The sequence below is a fragment of the Salmo trutta genome, chromosome 9 (assembly GCF_901001165.1).
Source record: "Salmo trutta chromosome 9, fSalTru1.1, whole genome shotgun sequence".
Lineage (NCBI taxonomy): Eukaryota > Metazoa > Chordata > Actinopteri > Salmoniformes > Salmonidae > Salmo > Salmo trutta.
Window position 1 is genome coordinate 6,450,895 of NC_042965.1, and position 18,672 is coordinate 6,469,566.

Consider the following 18,672-nt stretch of genomic DNA (forward strand, 5'->3'; position numbering starts at 1 on the left):
CACACACACACACACACACACACACACACACACACACTACCGGTCAAAAGCACTTGTTGGCTGCTTTTCCTTCACTCTGTGGACCGACTCATCCCAAACCATCTCAATTTGGTTGGGGGGTTGTGGAGGCCAGGTCATCTGATGCAGCAGATAGTCCCACTAAGCCCAAACCAGATGGGATGGGAATGCTGTGGTAACCATGCTGGTTCAGTGTGCCTTGAATTCTAAATAAATCACAGACAGTGTCACCAGCAAAGCAACCCCACACCATAACACCTCCTCCTCCATGCTTTACGGTGGGAAATACACATCCAAAGATCATCTGTTCACCCACACTGCATCTCACAAAGACACGGCAGTTGGAACAAAAAATCTCCAATTTGGACTCCAGACCAAAGGACAAATTTCCACCGGTCTAATGTCAATTGCTCGTGTTTCTTGGCCCAAGCAAATCTCTTCTTATTATTGATGTCCTTTAGTAGTGGTTTCTTTGCAGCAATTCGACCATGAAAGCCTGATTCACAGTCTCCTCTGAACAGTTGATGTTTAGATGTGTCTGTTACTTGAACTCTGAAGCATTTATTTGGGCTGCAATTTCTGCGGCTGGTAACTCTAATGAACTTATCCTCTACATCAGAGGTAACTCTGGGTCTTCCATTCCTGTGGCTACTGCACTTGAAGAAACTTTCAAAGTTCTTGAAATTTTCCGTATTGACTGGCCTTCATGTCTTAAAGTAATGATGGACTCTCGTTTCTCTTTGCTTATTTGAGCTGTTCTTGCCATAATATGGCCATCTTATACCAAATAGGGCTATCTTCTGTATACCCCCTACCTTGTGACAACACAACTGATTAGCTCAAACGCATTAAGAAGGAAATAAATTCCACAAATTAACTTTTAAGACAGCACACCTGTTAATTGAAATGCATTCCAGGGGACTACCTCATGAAGCTGGTTGAGAGAATGCCAAGAGTGTGCAAAGCTGTCATCAAGGCAAAGGGTGGCTACTTTGAAGAATCTCAAATATAAATCATATTTTTTGATTTGTTTAACACTTTTTTGGTTACTACAGGATTCCATGTGTTATTTTGTAGTTTTGATGTCTTCACTCTTATTCTACAATGTAGAAAATAGTAAAAAATAAATAAAAACCCTTGAATGAGTAGGTGTTCTAAAACCTTTGACCTGTAGTGTGTGTATCTATACATAAGTCATTTGAATTTCAGAAGGCACATGTACCCACTGCCCACTGCGCATGCAGCACATTTAAACACAAAAGCAATTATTGTCATTTGAATATGGTCAGGGGAGTATAACAGGGAGATAGAAATGATAGGCTGCATTAGACCTGTTTCCAGGGGAATATTTCAGGAGTGTCACTGCACATCTTTATCTGAGAGTTGAAAATAGCCATCCCTTCCTGTTTGGGCTTTAACCCCATGACCCCAACCATGCGCTTACACAGGCAATGGCTGATGGGAGGTTAGACACCAATCTGACTCTTAAAAAGTGTAGTGTGCCAGTTATCTTCCAATGCAGTCTACCTAAGTGAAACAGTGGATATAGTGGTCTAATGACTAACACACTGCTTTTAGGATGGTGACATGGATGCTATGGTATTGTTGTAAAACATCATAAACAAGGTGGATTTAGTATTTTGGAGAGGACCATGGTTAAAGCCCGCATTCATATTTGATAAGCATTTGAAATATAGAATGAACTCAAACCAATGGCCCGATACTGAAAGACTCCAGTTAACAATATCCATCTACCTTCCTCCTGACTTACAAATCCACCGCACAACGCGTTCCTGAAGACACATATAGTAACATTTACCCACATAATGGACTGGAGTTTTTTTGTTTAGTTTCAATGGAACACCAACCAGACGGACAATAGCGTATGATCTTGTCAACAGCCAACACTGGCAACAGCGTAAATTGCATCCCTCCAGAGAGAGGTATAGTTAGATTTGAATTACAATACACACAATATAACCATGCCAGGGTGCTTCTTACTATTTAATACCAAAACTCTAAACCACATTCTCAGTCTGAGAAATTTGTATTTTTGGTATTTTTTCACAAATCTTTGGCCTTGACTGTATCAATGGTTTAAAAATAAACTAATGATTTGATAACAGTGCTCCTCTCTATGACAGCTAAAGGTCTTGGAGTTTAAATGGCGGGTAGTGACTCTGCTGCTGACTCTCCTGCCCGGCGACTCGGGCTGCCCTCCCTAATTGGCCCTTCAGAGCACTCCACCAATTGACAAAGAGTAGAGGGAGTAATTACAGTGGGTACACTACCAGACGCTGAGGCCCATGGGTGCTGACATCACTCTCACTCTCTTGAACCCTTGATTTCCACAACATCACACAAGAAATCAGCTTTACTGGAATACCAATACATACAAACAGCCTTTTGGAGTTGCCAGAACATTCGGTCAGAATGGTACTAGGGGTAAGCGCTTGGTATTGGTACTGTTTTGAGAGTGAGTGAGAGGTCGGTATTTTTAGCTATCGGAATATTTTTGCTGACAGAGTTGTATGTCTACTGATTTAGCATATTGTGCACAGCACACACATTCAATATCCCAGGAAACTAACATCCTGTCAATCTCTCCAGCTGTGCCTGAGATAGTTATACAAAGGTTAAGGTCAAAGGTCCAATCAAGGATAAAATAAATGCTGAGGAAATAGGCCATAAAAATATCACGAAACAAGACCTTCTGCAACACATCACTAAAGAAAGCTAATTGTGTAGTCCTCTGTCATATTAAATGTCATTGATCAACCAATGTGGCAGTACAACTACAATGCTACATCCACACATCATGCACAGATCATGTGGTGAATAATAAGGGGATGTTCCAAATAACCTCCCCAAGAACCCTGCCTGTTTGTACATCATTTGCAATGACTATAGCCATTTGTATTACCTTTTTATGGGTTCCACCTTTTAGACTGTGAGGTTGTGCTGATGGCAAACAGTGAACGCTAGCCTCTGCCCCCCTTTGACTCATGTCTTTGGTACGGACCAGAGGGCAGAGGAACGGGTCATTGGATTTGATATTGCCTATGGCCACGTTGTATGAGTTCCCCTCAAACCAGTGTTTTTTTCTGTTTACTGTGTTCCCTGGACCGCTACTAATATCCAAGGGTTTACTCAACACAGAGGCTAACTTTGCTGCGGGCATTCAGAGACACACGCTCAAGCACACATGTACAGACGCTCACATGAACAAGAACAGAGTGCACGCACATGCGCACACACACACAAACATACACACACACACAGCATGGTCAGTTGAGCATTTGCTTCTTTGTATCTTTTGACCCCTTTGGCTTTCTAACCCGAGCTCACCTCATGTTGGTTTAGCAGTAGGCAAAGTCCCAGACATCTCCATTAAGCCTCTCTCCGATAGCAGGGGAATCAGGGCCATATTCCTCCAACCCTACAACACAAGGAAAAACACACACAGAGGCAAAAGTGTAAATGTAATGCTTTTCCATGCAGCCAGTAACCTTTACATGTCAAATATAGTTTCTAGAGTAAATCACAATTAACATGTTCCAGAGGAGAGGCAGATCGATGATCACATGACGCTTGCGAGCAGAGGTAGCATTTACCAGCGCTAAGTTTGCTCTACAGAATTCAAATTGCTAATAACTTCACACTGCTGAACCTTTACACACAGCCACAAATAGCAGCTCTAACACCTTGATGTCATATGACTGCTTCGCTCCACTTAGAAACTTTGTTTTTAAATATATTTCAGTGAAATCATTTCAGCAATGTCAATTGACTGAAGATATGTGCTATGTGTGATGAAATTAACCCACAATAGCCTACTCTGATATGTTCAACATTGTTCTTTAGAATGGCGGATAAAAATGAATAGCAGCAGCAATGGTATATGAGTAAGAAGTGTTATCCCAAAGCCTGATAAAATATATTAAAACATATGAAATAGCTAAATACTGTATGGCATGAATTGTAGCCCAGACTGCCTTGTCTAGAGCTGCTTGTAGAGGTGTTTCGGTGCATACCGATGCTCCATGAGCTGCCATGTCCCCCTGATCCCTGACCCCACTCTGTGGACAGAACGGGGCTGTGGTGGGAGAGTGGGGTTTAGACCCTGTTCTCGGGAGGACATGGCCCTCTGGGGTCAAGGGTTAACTATGCAACCCACCAAGAAGAATCTAATTTACTTTTCAGAGACAACAGCATCACTAGTGATGGCCTCCACATCACAGAGAATGGATTAGTCCACAACCAATGGAGAACAATATATGAAGCCTTCCAATCCATATCTCTGTAATAGTGCTCCATAGAGAAGGTCACCATTGACAACTGTATCCAGTCAACCAAATGTGTTGACATTCATATTACAATTGAGTGAAGCCAGAGTAACATAACTGGTCCCCTTACTCTTGCAAAGTTGAGTGGCTACCAATGTTCTGGTTGATCAAGGGATGTGATTGATGAGACGTTGTATAATGACAACACATACAGTGCCTTGCAAAAGTATTCATCCCCCTTGGCGTGTTTCCTATTGTTGCACTACAACCTGTAATTTAAATTGGATTTTTATTCGGATTTCATGTAATGGACATACACAAAATAGTTCAAATTGGTGAAGTGAAATGAAAAAAATTACTGGTTTAAAACCTCTGGGATAGGGGGCAGTATTTTCACGTCTGGATGAAAAGCATGCCCATAGTAAACTACCTGCTACTCAGGCCCAGCTAGGATATGCATATAATTAGTAGATTTTGATAGAAAACACTCTGTAGTTTCTAAAACTGTTAGAATAATGTCTGTGAGTAGAGCAGAACTGATTTGGCAGGCGAAACCCCGAGCACAATCCATCCAGGGAATTTGTTTTTTGAGGTCACTGTGTTTTCCAATGGTTTTCTAAGGGAGACCTGATTTATTAGGGCCAAGATTGCAGTTCCTGTGGCTTCCACTAGATGTCAACAGTCTTTAGAAATTGTTCGATGTTTTTCTTTTGAGAAATGAAGAAGTAGGGCTGTTCTTTGTAGGTGTCACTCTGAAGGGCTTTAGTCTTTTGTTGCGCGTGAACTGGAGCGTGCTTCACGTTGTTTTTATCCGGTATTAGAAACAGTTTATTCCGTCTTAAATTTTATCGTTTATTTACATTTTAGGATACCTGAGGTTGGATTAGGAACGTTGTTTGAAATGTTTGGACCAAGTTTACAGGTAACTTATTAGATACTTTGTAGTCATGTTGGAACTGGTGTATTTCTGAATCAAACGTGCCAAATAAATTGACATTTTGTGGATATAAAGAAGGAATTTATGAAACAAAACGACCATTCATTGTGTAACTGAGACATTTGAGATTGCAAAAAGAAGAAGATCTTCAAAGGTAAGGCATTTATTATATGGCTGTTTCTGACTTTTGTGTCGCACCTGCCTGGTTGAAAAATGATTTTCATGTGTTTGTATGCGGGACGATGTCCTCAGATAATTGCATGGTTTGCTTTCGCCGTAAAGCCTTTTTGAAATCTGACATAGCGGCCGGATTAACAAGAAGTTAAGCTGTATTTTGATGTATTACACTTATATTTTCGTGAAGGTTGAATATTGATATTTCTGTAGTTCGAATTTGGCGCGCTACAATTTCACTGGATGTTGTAAAATCTATCCTGCTAACGGGATTCGAGCGGGATTCATGCTTAGGGATGCCTAAGAAGTAAAAAAATAAAAAAATAAAAAAATATATGGAAAAGTGGTGCATGCATGTGAATTCACCCCCTTTGCTATGAAGCCCCTAAATAAGATCTGGTGCAACCAATTACCTTCAGAAGTCACATAATTAGTTACATAGTTAGATTGCACACAGGTGGACTTTATTTAAGAGTCACATGATCTCAGTATATATACAGCTGTTCTGAAAGGCCCCAGAGTCTGCAACACCACTAAGCAAGGGGCACCATCAAGCTAGCAGCACCATGAAGACCAAGGAGCTCTCCAAACAGATCAGGGGCAAAGTTGTGGAGAAGTACACATCAGGGTTAGGTTATAAAAAAATATCAGAAACTATGAACATCCCACGGAGCACCATTAAATCTATTATAACATTTTTTAAAGAATATGGCCCCACAACAAAACTGCCAAGAGAGGGCTGCCCACCAAAACACACAGACCAGGCAAGGAGTGCATTAATCAGAGAGGCAACAAAGAGACCAATGATAACCCTGAAGGAGATGCAAAGCTCCACAGCAGAGATTGGAGTAGCTGTCCATAGGACCACTTTAAGCCGTACACTCCACAGAGCTGGGCTTTACAGAAGAGTGGCCAGAAAAAAGCCATTGCTTTAAGAAAAAAATGTGGGAGACTCCCCAAACATATGGAAGAAGGTACTCTGGTCAGATCAGACTAAAATTTAGCTTTTTGGCCATTAAGGAAAATGCATTGTCTGGCTAGTTATCCTCTCTAGGGTAGGGGGCAGTATTTGCACGGCCGGATAAAAAACGTACCCGATTTAATCTGGTTATTGCTACTGCCTAGAAACTAGAATATGCATATAATATATATATTGGCTTTGGATAGAAAACACCCTAAAGTTTCTAAAACTGTTTGAATGGTGTCTGTGAGTATAACAGAACTCATATGGCAGGCAAAAACCTGAGAAGATTCCTTACAGGAAGCGCCCTCTCTGACCATTTCTTGGGCTTCTACACTCTCTTTATTGAAAACTGAGGATCTCTGCTGTAACGTGACACTTCCTACGGCTCTCATAGGCTCTCAGAAGGCGGCAAAAGGCTGAATTATGTCTTTGCAGGCCCTGGCTGAAAAACAGTAGCATTTGGATAATGGTCGATCAGAGAACAATGAGACTGAGGCGCGTGCACGAGGCGACACCATGTTTTTATTTTCTCTGCCTTTGAACGTAAACAGGGTTTCCGGTAGGAATATTATCGCTTTTTTACGAGAAAAATCGCATAAAAGTTGATTTTAAACAGCGGTTGACATGCTTCGAAGTACGGTAATGGAATATTTAGACATTTTTTGTCACGAAACGCGTCGGGCGCGTCACCCTTCGTCACCCTTCGGATAGTGTCTTGAACGCACGAACAAAACAGAGGATATTTGAACATAACTATGGATTATTTTGAACCAAACCAACATTTGTTATTGAAGTAGAAGTCCTGGGAGTGCATTCTGACGAAGAACAGCAAAGGTAATCAAATTTTTCTAATAGTAAATCAGAGTTTGGTGAGGGCCAAACTTGGTGGGTGTCACATGCTAATGTAAAAAGCTGGTTTTTGATATAAATATGAACTTGATTGAACAAAACATGCATGTATTGTATAACATAATGTCCTAGAAGTGTCATCTGATGAAGATCATCAAAGGTTAGTGCTGCATTTAGCTGTGGTTTGGGTTTATGTGACATTATATGCTAGCTTGAAAAAATGGGTGTCTGATTATTTCTGGCTGGGTACTCTGCGGACATAATCTAATGTTTTGCTTTCGTTGTAAAGCCTTTTTGAAATCGGACAGTGTGGTTAGATTAACGAGAGTCTTGTCTTTAAAATGGTGTAAAATAGTCATATGTTTGAGAAATTGAAGTAATAGCATTTCTAAGGTATTTGAATAACGCGCCACGGGATTCCACTGGCTGTTGAGTAGGTGGGACGATTTCGTCCCACATACCCTAGAGAGGTTAAGCACGCTCAAGTTTTCTGTTTGTTTGCCTTATTTGTTTCACAATAAAAAATATTTTGCATCTTCAAAGTCGTAGGCATGTTGTTTAAATCAAATGATACAAACTCTCAAAACAAATTATTTTAATTCCAGGTTGTAAGGCAACAAAATAGGAAAAATTTCGCAAGCCACTATACTATTATTTATACCAGTACCAGTCAAAGGTTTGGACACACCTACTCATTCATGTGTTTTTCTTTATTTTTAGTATTTTCTACATTGTAGAATAACACTGAAAATGATTAAATAACGCATATGGAATCATGTAGTAAACAAAAAAGTGTTTAAAAAAATCAAAATATATTATATATTTGAGATTCTTCAAAGTAGCCTATGCCTTGATGACAGCTTTCCACACTCTTGGCATTCTCTCAACCAGCTTCACCTGAAATGCATTTCAATTAATGCGTTTGAGCCAATCAGATGTGTTGTGACAGTGTAGGGTTGGTATCCAGAAGATAGCCATATTTGATAAAAGATCAAGTACTTATTATGGCAAGAACAGCTCAAATAAGCAAAGAGAATCGACAGTCCAGCATTACTTTAAATCATTACTTTAAGACATGTCGGTCTAGGTCAGTCTATCTGAAAAATTTCAAGAACTTTGAAAGTTTCTTCAAGTGCAGTCGTAAAAACCATCAAGTTCTATGATGAAACTGGGTCTCATGAGGACCACCACAGGAATGGAAGACCCAAAGGTAACCTCTGCAGCAGAGGATAAGTTCACTAGAGTTACCAGCCTCAGAAATTGCAGCCCAAATAAATACTTCAGAGTTCAATTAACAGACACATCTCAACATCAACTGTTCAGAGGAGACTGCGTGAATCAGGCCTTCATGGTCGAATTGCTGCAAAGAAACCACTACTAAAGGACACCAATTAGAAGAAGAAACTTGCTTGGGCCAAGAAACACGAGAAATTTACATTCGACCGGTGGAAATCCGTCCTTTGGTCTGATGAGTCCCACCATGAAGCATGGAAGAGGAGGTGTTTTGGTGTGGGGGTGCTTTGTTGGTGACACTGTCTGTGATTTATTTAGAATTCATGGCACACTTAACCAGCATGGCTACTACAGCATTCTGAGCGATACGCCATCCCATCTGGTTTACGCTTAGTGGGACTATCATTTGTTTTTCAACAGGACAATGACCCAACACACCTCCAGGATGGGTAAGGGCTATTAGACCAAGAAGGAGAGTGAGGGCATGCTGCATCAGATGACCTGGCCTCCACAATCACCCGACCTCAAATCACTTGAGATGGTTTGGGATGAGTTGGACCGCAGAGTGAAGGAAAAGCAGCCAACAAGTGCTCAGCATTTGTGGGAACTCCTTCAGGACTGTTGGAAAATAATTCCGGGTGAAGCTGGTTGAGATAATGCCAAGAGTGTGCAAAGCTGTCATCAAGGCAAAGGGTGGCTACTTTGAATAATATATTTTGATTTGTTTTACACTTATTTGCTCAAAACATGATTCAATATGTGTTATTTCATGGTGTTGATATATCTTCACTATTATTCCATGTAGGTGTGTCCAAATTTTTACTGGAACTGTGTATATATACCGTAATTTCCGGACTATTAAGTGCACCTGAATATAAGCAGCACCCACTGAATTAAAAAATATATATATTTTGAACATAAATAAGCCGCACATGTCTATAAGCCGCAGGTGCCTACGGTACATTGAAACAAATGAGCTTTACACAGGCTTTAACGAAACACGGCTTGTAACAAAAATAAATAGGCTTTAACGAAACACGGCTTGTAACAAAAATAAATAGGCTTTAACGAAACACGGCTTGTAACAAAAAATAAAAAATTTGCAGTAAGCTTTAGTTGTCTTTTTGCACTGAGTCAATTCCTCACGCTGCTGTTTCCAACGTCTTATCATCGACTCATTAAGACCAAGCTCCCGTGCAGCAGCTCTATTTCCTTTTCCAACAGCCAGATCAATCGCCTTCAACTTGAAAGCTGCATCATATGCATTTCTCTGTGTCTTTGCCATGATGAGGGTGATAAAATGACTACTGTAATAAGTTTGAGAGCGCTCGATTTAATTTTAAACAGTAAACAAAAAAGTTGTTTGACCTTAACCAGTTCGGCAATTTCATTGGTCTAATGAAAGCTTCATGCCGCCAAAAAACTGAGCACGTCACAGAATGTGTTTTTTTGGAGAAAATAAAATTGAAAGCGGGAAAAATCCATATATTAGTCATTGTTTAAGCCGCGAGGTTTAAAGCGTGAGAAAAAAGTTGCGGCTTATAGTCCGGAATTTACAGTATATATAGCCTTTATCTCAATGGCTAAAGATGTCTATTTGGCAAAACTGGAATGGTTATTTTCATCCTGACCTACTGTCTAAACACGTGTCTTGTGTGCACTTGTGATGGTAGGCTTTACAATGCTTGATATCTTTTTGTCAAGTATCTTTCCACTGTCTCAGAGAGTTTCTGTGGTGTGCCCATGTGTGGCCTTCCTGATAGACGTCAACAGGAGACTGACAGCTGCCACTTCTTATTAAGCCTCCATGTCAAACTAGGATAAACGCACACACACACACACAAATACATGTACGCTCGACCGTACACACTTAGATTGTTGACAACATGTACTATATCTAGTCTCCAAATGTTTATTGAAAACATAAATACATTTGCACAATGAGCACTTGTCTCTGAAATACTGTTATCTAGCAAGTTTTAGCCATATTAGCATTGAAATGATATCAATACCAAGACAAAACTAGCTGAAACGAGCCACCTTTGATTCCCCACATTGCAGCTTCTTGCCATTATTGCAAGCTTTGTCACCGTTTAGAATAATAACAAAGTTCGGCTTCTGGCCCTATCGATGCGTGCGCATCATTTTCGTGAAGTTGTCTGCCAACCAGTCTATAATAAGACCAATAAAAGTGTGAAAGAGTACTACATCCCTGCATCATCGAGTGCAATGAAATTGCTGAATAAAGCATGTAATTTCAGAAAACATATCAAAGGACTGAATCTACACTGAACAAAAATATCAACATAACATGTAAAGTGTTGGTCCCATGTTTCATGAGCTGAAATAAAAGATCCCAGAAATGTTCCATACGCACAAAAAGCACATTTCTCAAAAATGTGTTTACATCCCTGTTAGTGAGCATTTCTCCTTTGCCAAGATAATCCACCTGACAGGTGTGGCATATAAAGAAGCTGATTAAACAGCATGATCATTACTTGTGCTGGGGACAATAACACACCTCTCTAAAATGTACTGTTTTGTCATACAACACAATGCCACAGATGTCTCAAGTTTTGAGGGATCGTGCAATTGGCATGTTGACTGCAGGTTTGACCACCAGAGCTGCTGCCAGATAATTGAATGTTAATTTCTCTACCATAAGCCGCCTCCAACGTCATTTTAGAGAATTTGGCAGTACGTCCAACCAGCCTCATAACCACAGACCACGTGTAACCAAGCAAGCCCAGGACCTCTACATCTGGCTTCTTCACCTGCAGGATCATCAGAGACCAACCACCCGGGAAGCTGATGAAACTGTGGGTTTGCACAACCGTAGAATTTCTGCACAAACTGTCAGAAACTGTCTCATCTGTGTGCTCGTTGTCCTCAATGGGTTATTGACCTGACTGCAGTTTGGAGTCATAACCAACTTCAGTGGGCAAATGCTCACCTTCGTTGGCCACTGTCACACCGGAGAAGTGTGCTCCTCAAGGATTAATCCCGGTTTCAACAATACAGGGCAGATGGCACACGTCGTGTGGGCGAGCAATTTGCTGTGTTGTGAACAGAGTGCCCCCATGGTGGCAGTGGGGTTTATGGTATGGGCAGGCATAAGCTATGGACAACGAACACAATTGCATTTTATCGAAGGCAGTTTGAATGCACAGAGATACCTTAACGAGATCCTGAGGCCCATTGTCATGCCATTCATTCGCTGCCATCACCTCTTGTTTCAGCATGATAATGCATGGCACCATGTTGCAAGGATCTGTGCACAATTCCTGGAAGCTGAATATTTCCTAGTTCTTCCATGGCCTGCATACTCACCAGACATGATGTCAACCATTGACCATGTTTAGGATGCTCTCGATCGACGTGTACGACAGCGTGTTCCAGTTCCCGTCAATATCCAGCAGCTTTGCACAGCCATTGAAGAGGAGTGGGACAACATTCCACAGGACACAATCAACAGCCTGATCAACTCTATGCAAAGGAGATGTGTCGTGCTGAGGAAAATGGTGGTAGCACCAGATACTGACTGGTTTTCTGATCCACGCCCTACCTTGTTTTTTAAGGTATCTGTGACAAACAAATGCATTTCTGTATTCCCAGTCATGTGAAATCCATAGATTAGGGCCTAATGAATACATTTCAATTGACTGATTCTGTACATCAACTGTAACTCAGTAAAATCTTTGAAATTGTTGTATGTTGCATTTATATATTTTTCACGCTATGATTCATTAAAAACGTTTTCGACACGCACACATACTGCTCTCTCTCTCTCACCCTCTTTGTATGTGCACTTGTATGTTCTTGTGGTTCTGTGGTTAACCGAGTCTGTCTGTTCCTAGCCCTACGGCAGGGTTTAGGGTAGCTGCTTGGCACCCCCCACCCTGTTCCCTTTGAGGCTTGTGTGGCTTGTCTCATCGCATCTCTCTCCTGGGCCCCCCATCCCCCTCCTCTCGCTCTGTGGCTTCTGGCCTACATGCAGATAATCACTGTGCCACAGAAGCTCAAGTACCAAGTCTCAACCACTACAGACACAGAGCACAACAGCACAGGTAGACACAAGAGCTTGAATACAAAACTCAAAGCTCAATTCAATCTGTAATGCTGAAGTGTTTCAGATTCTGCAATAGAAATGTACAGATAATTTCCAATAGAGGTGACATAAAGCTAAAATGCTGAATTTCCACGATGCGGATTGAATAGAGCCCATAGTCACATTCAAACTCTTTGTTCTGTGGCCACTAATAATTAACTTCAATTAACTTTCTTAATATTATGATGTTGTATAAATGCTAGTAACATAGCAGTAATGTTATCAGAGTGTGACTTGTGTTGGCTGTCTCACTTCCTCGCGTTAACAGTCCATTATCCGAGGCCAGGCTCAAACACGCAGTTGTTTAATTATCCAGACTTCTCTAGGAATACGCTGGGGCATACCATGCATCACCAGGAAGAAGGGTGACGAGAGAGAGAGAGAGAGAGAGAGAGAGAGAGAACAATTTTTTTTAGGCCTAAGTTGTGCAATTTTACATCTAACTAAGATGTTTGGTGCAGTATTTCTCAAGTGGAAAAATGTGCACGGAAACTAGTCGTCTCTCGTTGAATGACAACAAACACTTTATTGAAGAATCCCGTACATAGTTCCCACTTCTACTAGGAGTAGTACTGTTGACCAATCACCGACAAAAGGGAGAAGACTTTTCCTGACGAACTTTGACCTTTCTCAAGTCTTGTGCAAACAGCTGAATAAAAAAACACAAAAACAAACAAAAACGTAATGACATTTCGTGACAATATACAGTGCCTTCAGAAGGCATTCACACCCCTTGACTTTTTCCACATTCTGTTGTATTACAAAGTGGAATTAAAATAGATGTAATTGTTATTCTGGGTCAATGATCTACACAAAATACTCTGTAATATCAAAGTGGAAGGATTTTTAAAAAATGTATGAGAAATTTATGAAAATGAAAACACTAACATATTGATTAGATAAGTATTCACCCCCCTGAGACAAGACATGTTAGAAACACATTTGGCATTGAATACAGCTGTGAGTCTTTTTGGGTAAGTCTCTAAGAGCTTTGCATAGCTGGATTGTACAATATTTGCACATTATTCTTTTTAGAATTCTTCAAGCGCTGTCAAGTTGGTTGTTCAAGCTGATGTAAGTAAAATCTCTAACTAGGCCACATTAAGAAACATTCAATGTCATCTTGGCAGTGGTGGAAGAGGACTCAAAAGTAAAGATAACTTAATAGAAAATGACACGCAGTAAAATACTACTTGAGTAAAACTCTAAAACTATTTAGTTTTAAATAAAATTAAGTATCAAAAGTAAAAGTATAAATCATTTAAAATTCCTTATATTAATCAAACCAGATGGCACAATTTTCTTGTTCTGTATTTATTTACGGATAGCCAGGGGAAAACAACCAACACTCAGACATCCACCAGATCAGAGGCAGTAGCGATGACCAGGGATGTTCTCTTGATAAGTGTTTGAATTGGACAATTTTCCTGTCAAAATGTAATGAGTACTTTTGGGTGTCAAGGAAAAGTACATTATTTTCTTTTGGAATGTAGTGAAGTAAAAGTAAAAGTTGGAAAAATATAAATAGTAAAGTACAGACCCCCCCCTCCCCTCAAAAAACGACTTACAGCTGAAGTCGGAAGTTTACATACACCTTAGCCAAGTACATTTAAACTCAGTTTTTCACAATTCCTGATATTTAATCCTAGTAAAATTTCTCTGTTTTAGGCCAGTTAGGATGACCACTTTATTTTAAGAATGTGAAATGTCAGAATAATAGTAGAGAGATTGATATATGTCAGCTTATATTTCTTTCAGCACATTCCCAATGGGTCAGACGTTTACATACACTGAATTAGTATTTGGTAGCATTGCCTTTAAATTGTTTACCTTGGGTCAAACATTTCGGGTAGCCTTCCACAAGCTTCCCGGTGAATTTTGGCCCGTTCCTCCTAACAGAGCTGGTGTAACTGAGTCAGGTTTGTAGGCCTCCTTGCTCGCAAACGCTTTTTCAGTTCTGCCCACAAATTTTATATGGGATTGAGGCCACTCCAATACCTTGACTTTGTTAAGCCATATTTCCACAACTTTGGAAGTATGCTTGGGGTCATTGTCCATTTGGAAGACCCATTTGCGACCAAGCTTTAACTACTTAAAGGTTGTCTTGAGATGTTGCTTCAATATAGCCACATAATTTTCCTGCCTCATGATGACATCTATTTTCTGAAGTGCACCAGTCCCTCCTGCAGCAAAGCACCCCCACAACGTGATGCTGCCACCCCTGTGCTTCATGGTTGAGATGGTGTTCGTCGGCTTGCAAGCCTCCCCCTTTTCCTCCAAACATGACGATGGTCATTATGGCCAAACAACAGTTCTATTTTTGTTTCATCAGACCAGAGGACATTTCTCCAAAAAGTATGATCTTTGTCCCCATGTGCATTTGCAAACCATAGTCTGGCTTTTTTATGTCGATTTTGGAGCAGTGGCTTCTTCCTTGCTGAGCGGCCTTTCAGGTTATGTCGATATAGGACTCGTTTTACTGTGGATATAGATACTTTGGTACCTGTTTCCTCCAGCATCTTCACAAGGTCCTTTGCTGTTGTTCTGGGATTGATTTGCACTTTTCGCACCAAAGTACGTTCATCTCTAGGAGACAGAATGCGTCTCCTTCCTCAGAGGTATGATGGCTGTGTGGTCCCATGGTGTTTATACTTGCGTACTATTGTTTGTGCAAATGAACGTGGTACCTTCAGGCGTTTGGAAATTGCTCCCAAGGATGAACCAGACTTGTGTAGGTCCACAATTTTTTTTCTGAGGTCTTGGCTGGTTTCTTTTGATTTTCCCATGATGTCAAGCAAAGAGGCACTGAGTTTGAAGGTAGGCCTTGAAATACATCCACAGGTAGACCTCCAATTGACTCAAATGATGTCAATTAGCCTATGTAAAGCTTCTAAAGCCATGCCATCATTTTCTGGAATTTTCCAAGCTGTTTAAAGGCACAGTCAACTTAGTGTATGTGCACTTCTGACCCACTGGAATTGTGATACAGTGAATTATAAGTGAAATAATCTGTCTGTAAACAATTGTTGGAAATATTACTTGTGTCATGCGCAAAGTAGATGTCCTAACCAACGTGCCAAAACTATAGTTTGTTAACAAGAAATCTGTGGAGTGGTTGAAAAATGAGTTTTAATGACTCTATCCTAAGTGTATGTAAACTTCCAACTTCAACTGTAAGTAGTACTTTAAAGTATTTTTACTTCAGTACTTTACACCACTGCATCTTCGTAATCAGCTAGATTTGGCTTTGTGTTTTAGGTTATTGTCCTGCTGAAAGGTGAGTTAGTCTCCCAGTGTCTATCGGACAGACGACTGAACCAGGTTTTACTCTAGCATTTTGCCTGTGCTTAGCTGTATTCCGTTTATTTTTATCCTAAAAAAACTCCCTAGTCCTTGTCGATGGCAAGCATACCCACAACATGATGCAGCCACCACCATGATGGGAAATTAGAAGTTGCTTGAAATTCACTGCTCGATTGAAGGACCTTACAGATAATTGTATGTGTTGGGAACAGAGATGAGGTAGTCATTCAAAAATCATGTTAACCACTATTATTGAACACATAATGAGTGATGTGATTTGTTAAGCACATTTTTACCCCTGAACTTATTTAGGCTTCCCATAACAAAGGGATTGAATTCCTATTGACTTAAGACATTTTAGCTTGTCATTAATCATTTGTTTTTTATGTTCTACTAACAAAATTCCACTTTGACATTATGGGGCATTGTGTGCCGATCTGTAACACACCATCTCAATGTAATAAATATTAATTCAGGCTGTAACACAACACTTATGTGGCAAAAGTTAAGGGATGTGAATACTTTCTGAAGGCACTATATGCATGAAGTGTTTCGACTGGGAAGCATGTGACAGGCTTAAAACCTATTAAATGTAAAGTCCCCATATTTGGCGACCCTATTTGATAGTTTTTTTTTCAATTCAGTTTGTTATGAGAACGGTAGCTCCTATCTGCAAAAGCAGGGTGCCTGCGGAAGCTGAGTATGTTGGCTATTGATCGGTGTCTTCAAATTTTTCGTATGACTTACTACCATATATGGGCATACGAATTTATAAGGGCAGGCCGAGCCGATGACCTAATTTCAAGATGTCTGCTACTTACATTCCGGTTAGCGTTGTGAAGCATAAATGGAATAAACACAGAATACATTGATACACACTGAAAGCCGGGACTTCGCACATCCTGAGGATAACTTATTTGTTTGCCTGTGACCTATCGTTATTGATCCCCAGCCCTGAGAGTCAAAATGTTTATTTTTCTCAACATTTTCACCAAACAGCAAACATCTTACAAGGTAAGCTTCGATTTGGTCTGTGTTTGCGCTATAGCTACATGGGGGGTATCAAATGAATCCTTAGGTTGGTAGGAACAAATCTAGCCCATTGCCATCGAATGCCATCGAATGTCCACTGAGTGACTATATCTTTGCGTATCAAAAATATGATGTTGCCTGCTTACGTGTTGTAGGCATCCATATCCCCTGTTTGTCCCCTGACACCACCACAATGTTTGAGAGAGGTTGGTGTTGTAGAAATGTAGCATTTATAGTGAACAATAACTTTTAGGCACATCCAGTGTGCAAAAATAGCTCAATTACCACATTCGGACACTTTGGAGAGGTTGAAAGAACACTTGAATATTCCCTGGATACCCCATAACACCCCCACAATGTTTGAGTGAGGTTGATATGGTAGAAATGTTGTTTTTATACTAAAGAAATAGCATTTAGGGATTGCAAATATGTAATAGCACTAGAATTATCTAATTTACAGACATATGCCACTTTGGAGAAGTTTAGGGACACACCTGACCCCACTTACTAAAACATCTGCCCATTTCTTGTTGTTAGGTCTATCAATCCCATAGTTTTTTCTGATATTGTTCACATGTTGTGGAAGCCATCTGATATGTTCAACGCTGGTCCGACCAATCGGATTCCACGCTTCAAGATTGCTTCGATCACGTAGACTGTGATATGTTCCACATAACGTCGAACAACAACATTGATGAATACGCTGATTCGTTGAACGAGTTTATTAGCAAGTGCATCGGTAATGTTGAACCCACAGCGTCTATTAAAACATTCCCCAACCAGAAACCGTGGATTGATGGCAGCATTCGCGCAAAACTGAAAGCGCGAACCACTGCTTTTAATCAGGGCAAGGTGACCGGAAACATGACTGAATACAAACAGTGTAGCTATTCCCTCCACAAGGCAATCAAACAAGCTAAGCGTCAGTATAGAGACAAAGTGGAGTCGCAATTCAACGGCTCAGACACGAGAGGTATGTGGCAGGGTCTACAGTCAATCACGGACTACAAAAGAAAAACCAGCCCCGTCGCGGACCACGATGTCTTGCTCCCAGACAGACTAAACAACTTCTTTGCTCACTTTGAGGACAAAACAGTGCCACTGACAGGGCCCGCTACCAAAACCTGCGGGCTCTCCTTCATTGCAGCCAACGTGAGTAAAACATTTAAACGTGTTAACCCTTGCAAGGCTGCAGGCCCAGACGACATCCCTGGCCGCATCCTCAGAGCATGCGCAGACCAGCTGGCTGGTGTGTTTACGGACATATTCAATCAATCCTTATCCCAGTCTGCTGTTCCCACATGATTCAAGAGGGCCACCATTGTTCACTTCCGTCATCATGAAGTGCTTTGAGAGACTAGTCAAGGACCATATCACCTCCACCCTACCTGACACCCTAGACCCACTCCAGTTTGCTTACCGCCCCAATAGGCCCACAGACGACGCAATCACACTGCACACTGCCCTAACCCATCTGGACAAGAGGAATACCTATGTAAGAATGCTGTTCATCGATTCCAGCTCAGCATTTAACACTGCAGTACCCTCCAAACTAATTAAGCTCAAGACCCTGGGTCTCGACCCCGCCCTGTGCAACTGGGTCCTGGACTCCTGATGGGCCGCCCCCAAGTGGTGAGGGTAGGTAACAACATCTCCACCCCGCTGATCCTCAACACTGGGGCGCCACAAGTTTGCGTTCTCAGCCCTCTCCTGTACTCCCTGTTCACCCACGACTGTTGTGGCCATGCACGCCTCCAACTCAATCATC

At 41.0% G+C, this 18,672-nt stretch overlaps 1 long non-coding RNA gene across 2 annotated transcripts in view; it reads right to left on the minus strand.

Moving 5' to 3' along the window:
- Nucleotides 1-18,672, minus strand: part of LOC115199768 (uncharacterized) — a 72,393-nt gene that overhangs the window by 35,062 nt on the left and 18,659 nt on the right. For both annotated transcript variants that reach the window (XR_003879412.1, XR_003879411.1), the window contains exon 2: nt 3,367-3,457. This is a non-coding gene — a long non-coding RNA (uncharacterized LOC115199768). The remainder of the gene's footprint in view (nt 1-3,366; nt 3,458-18,672) is intronic.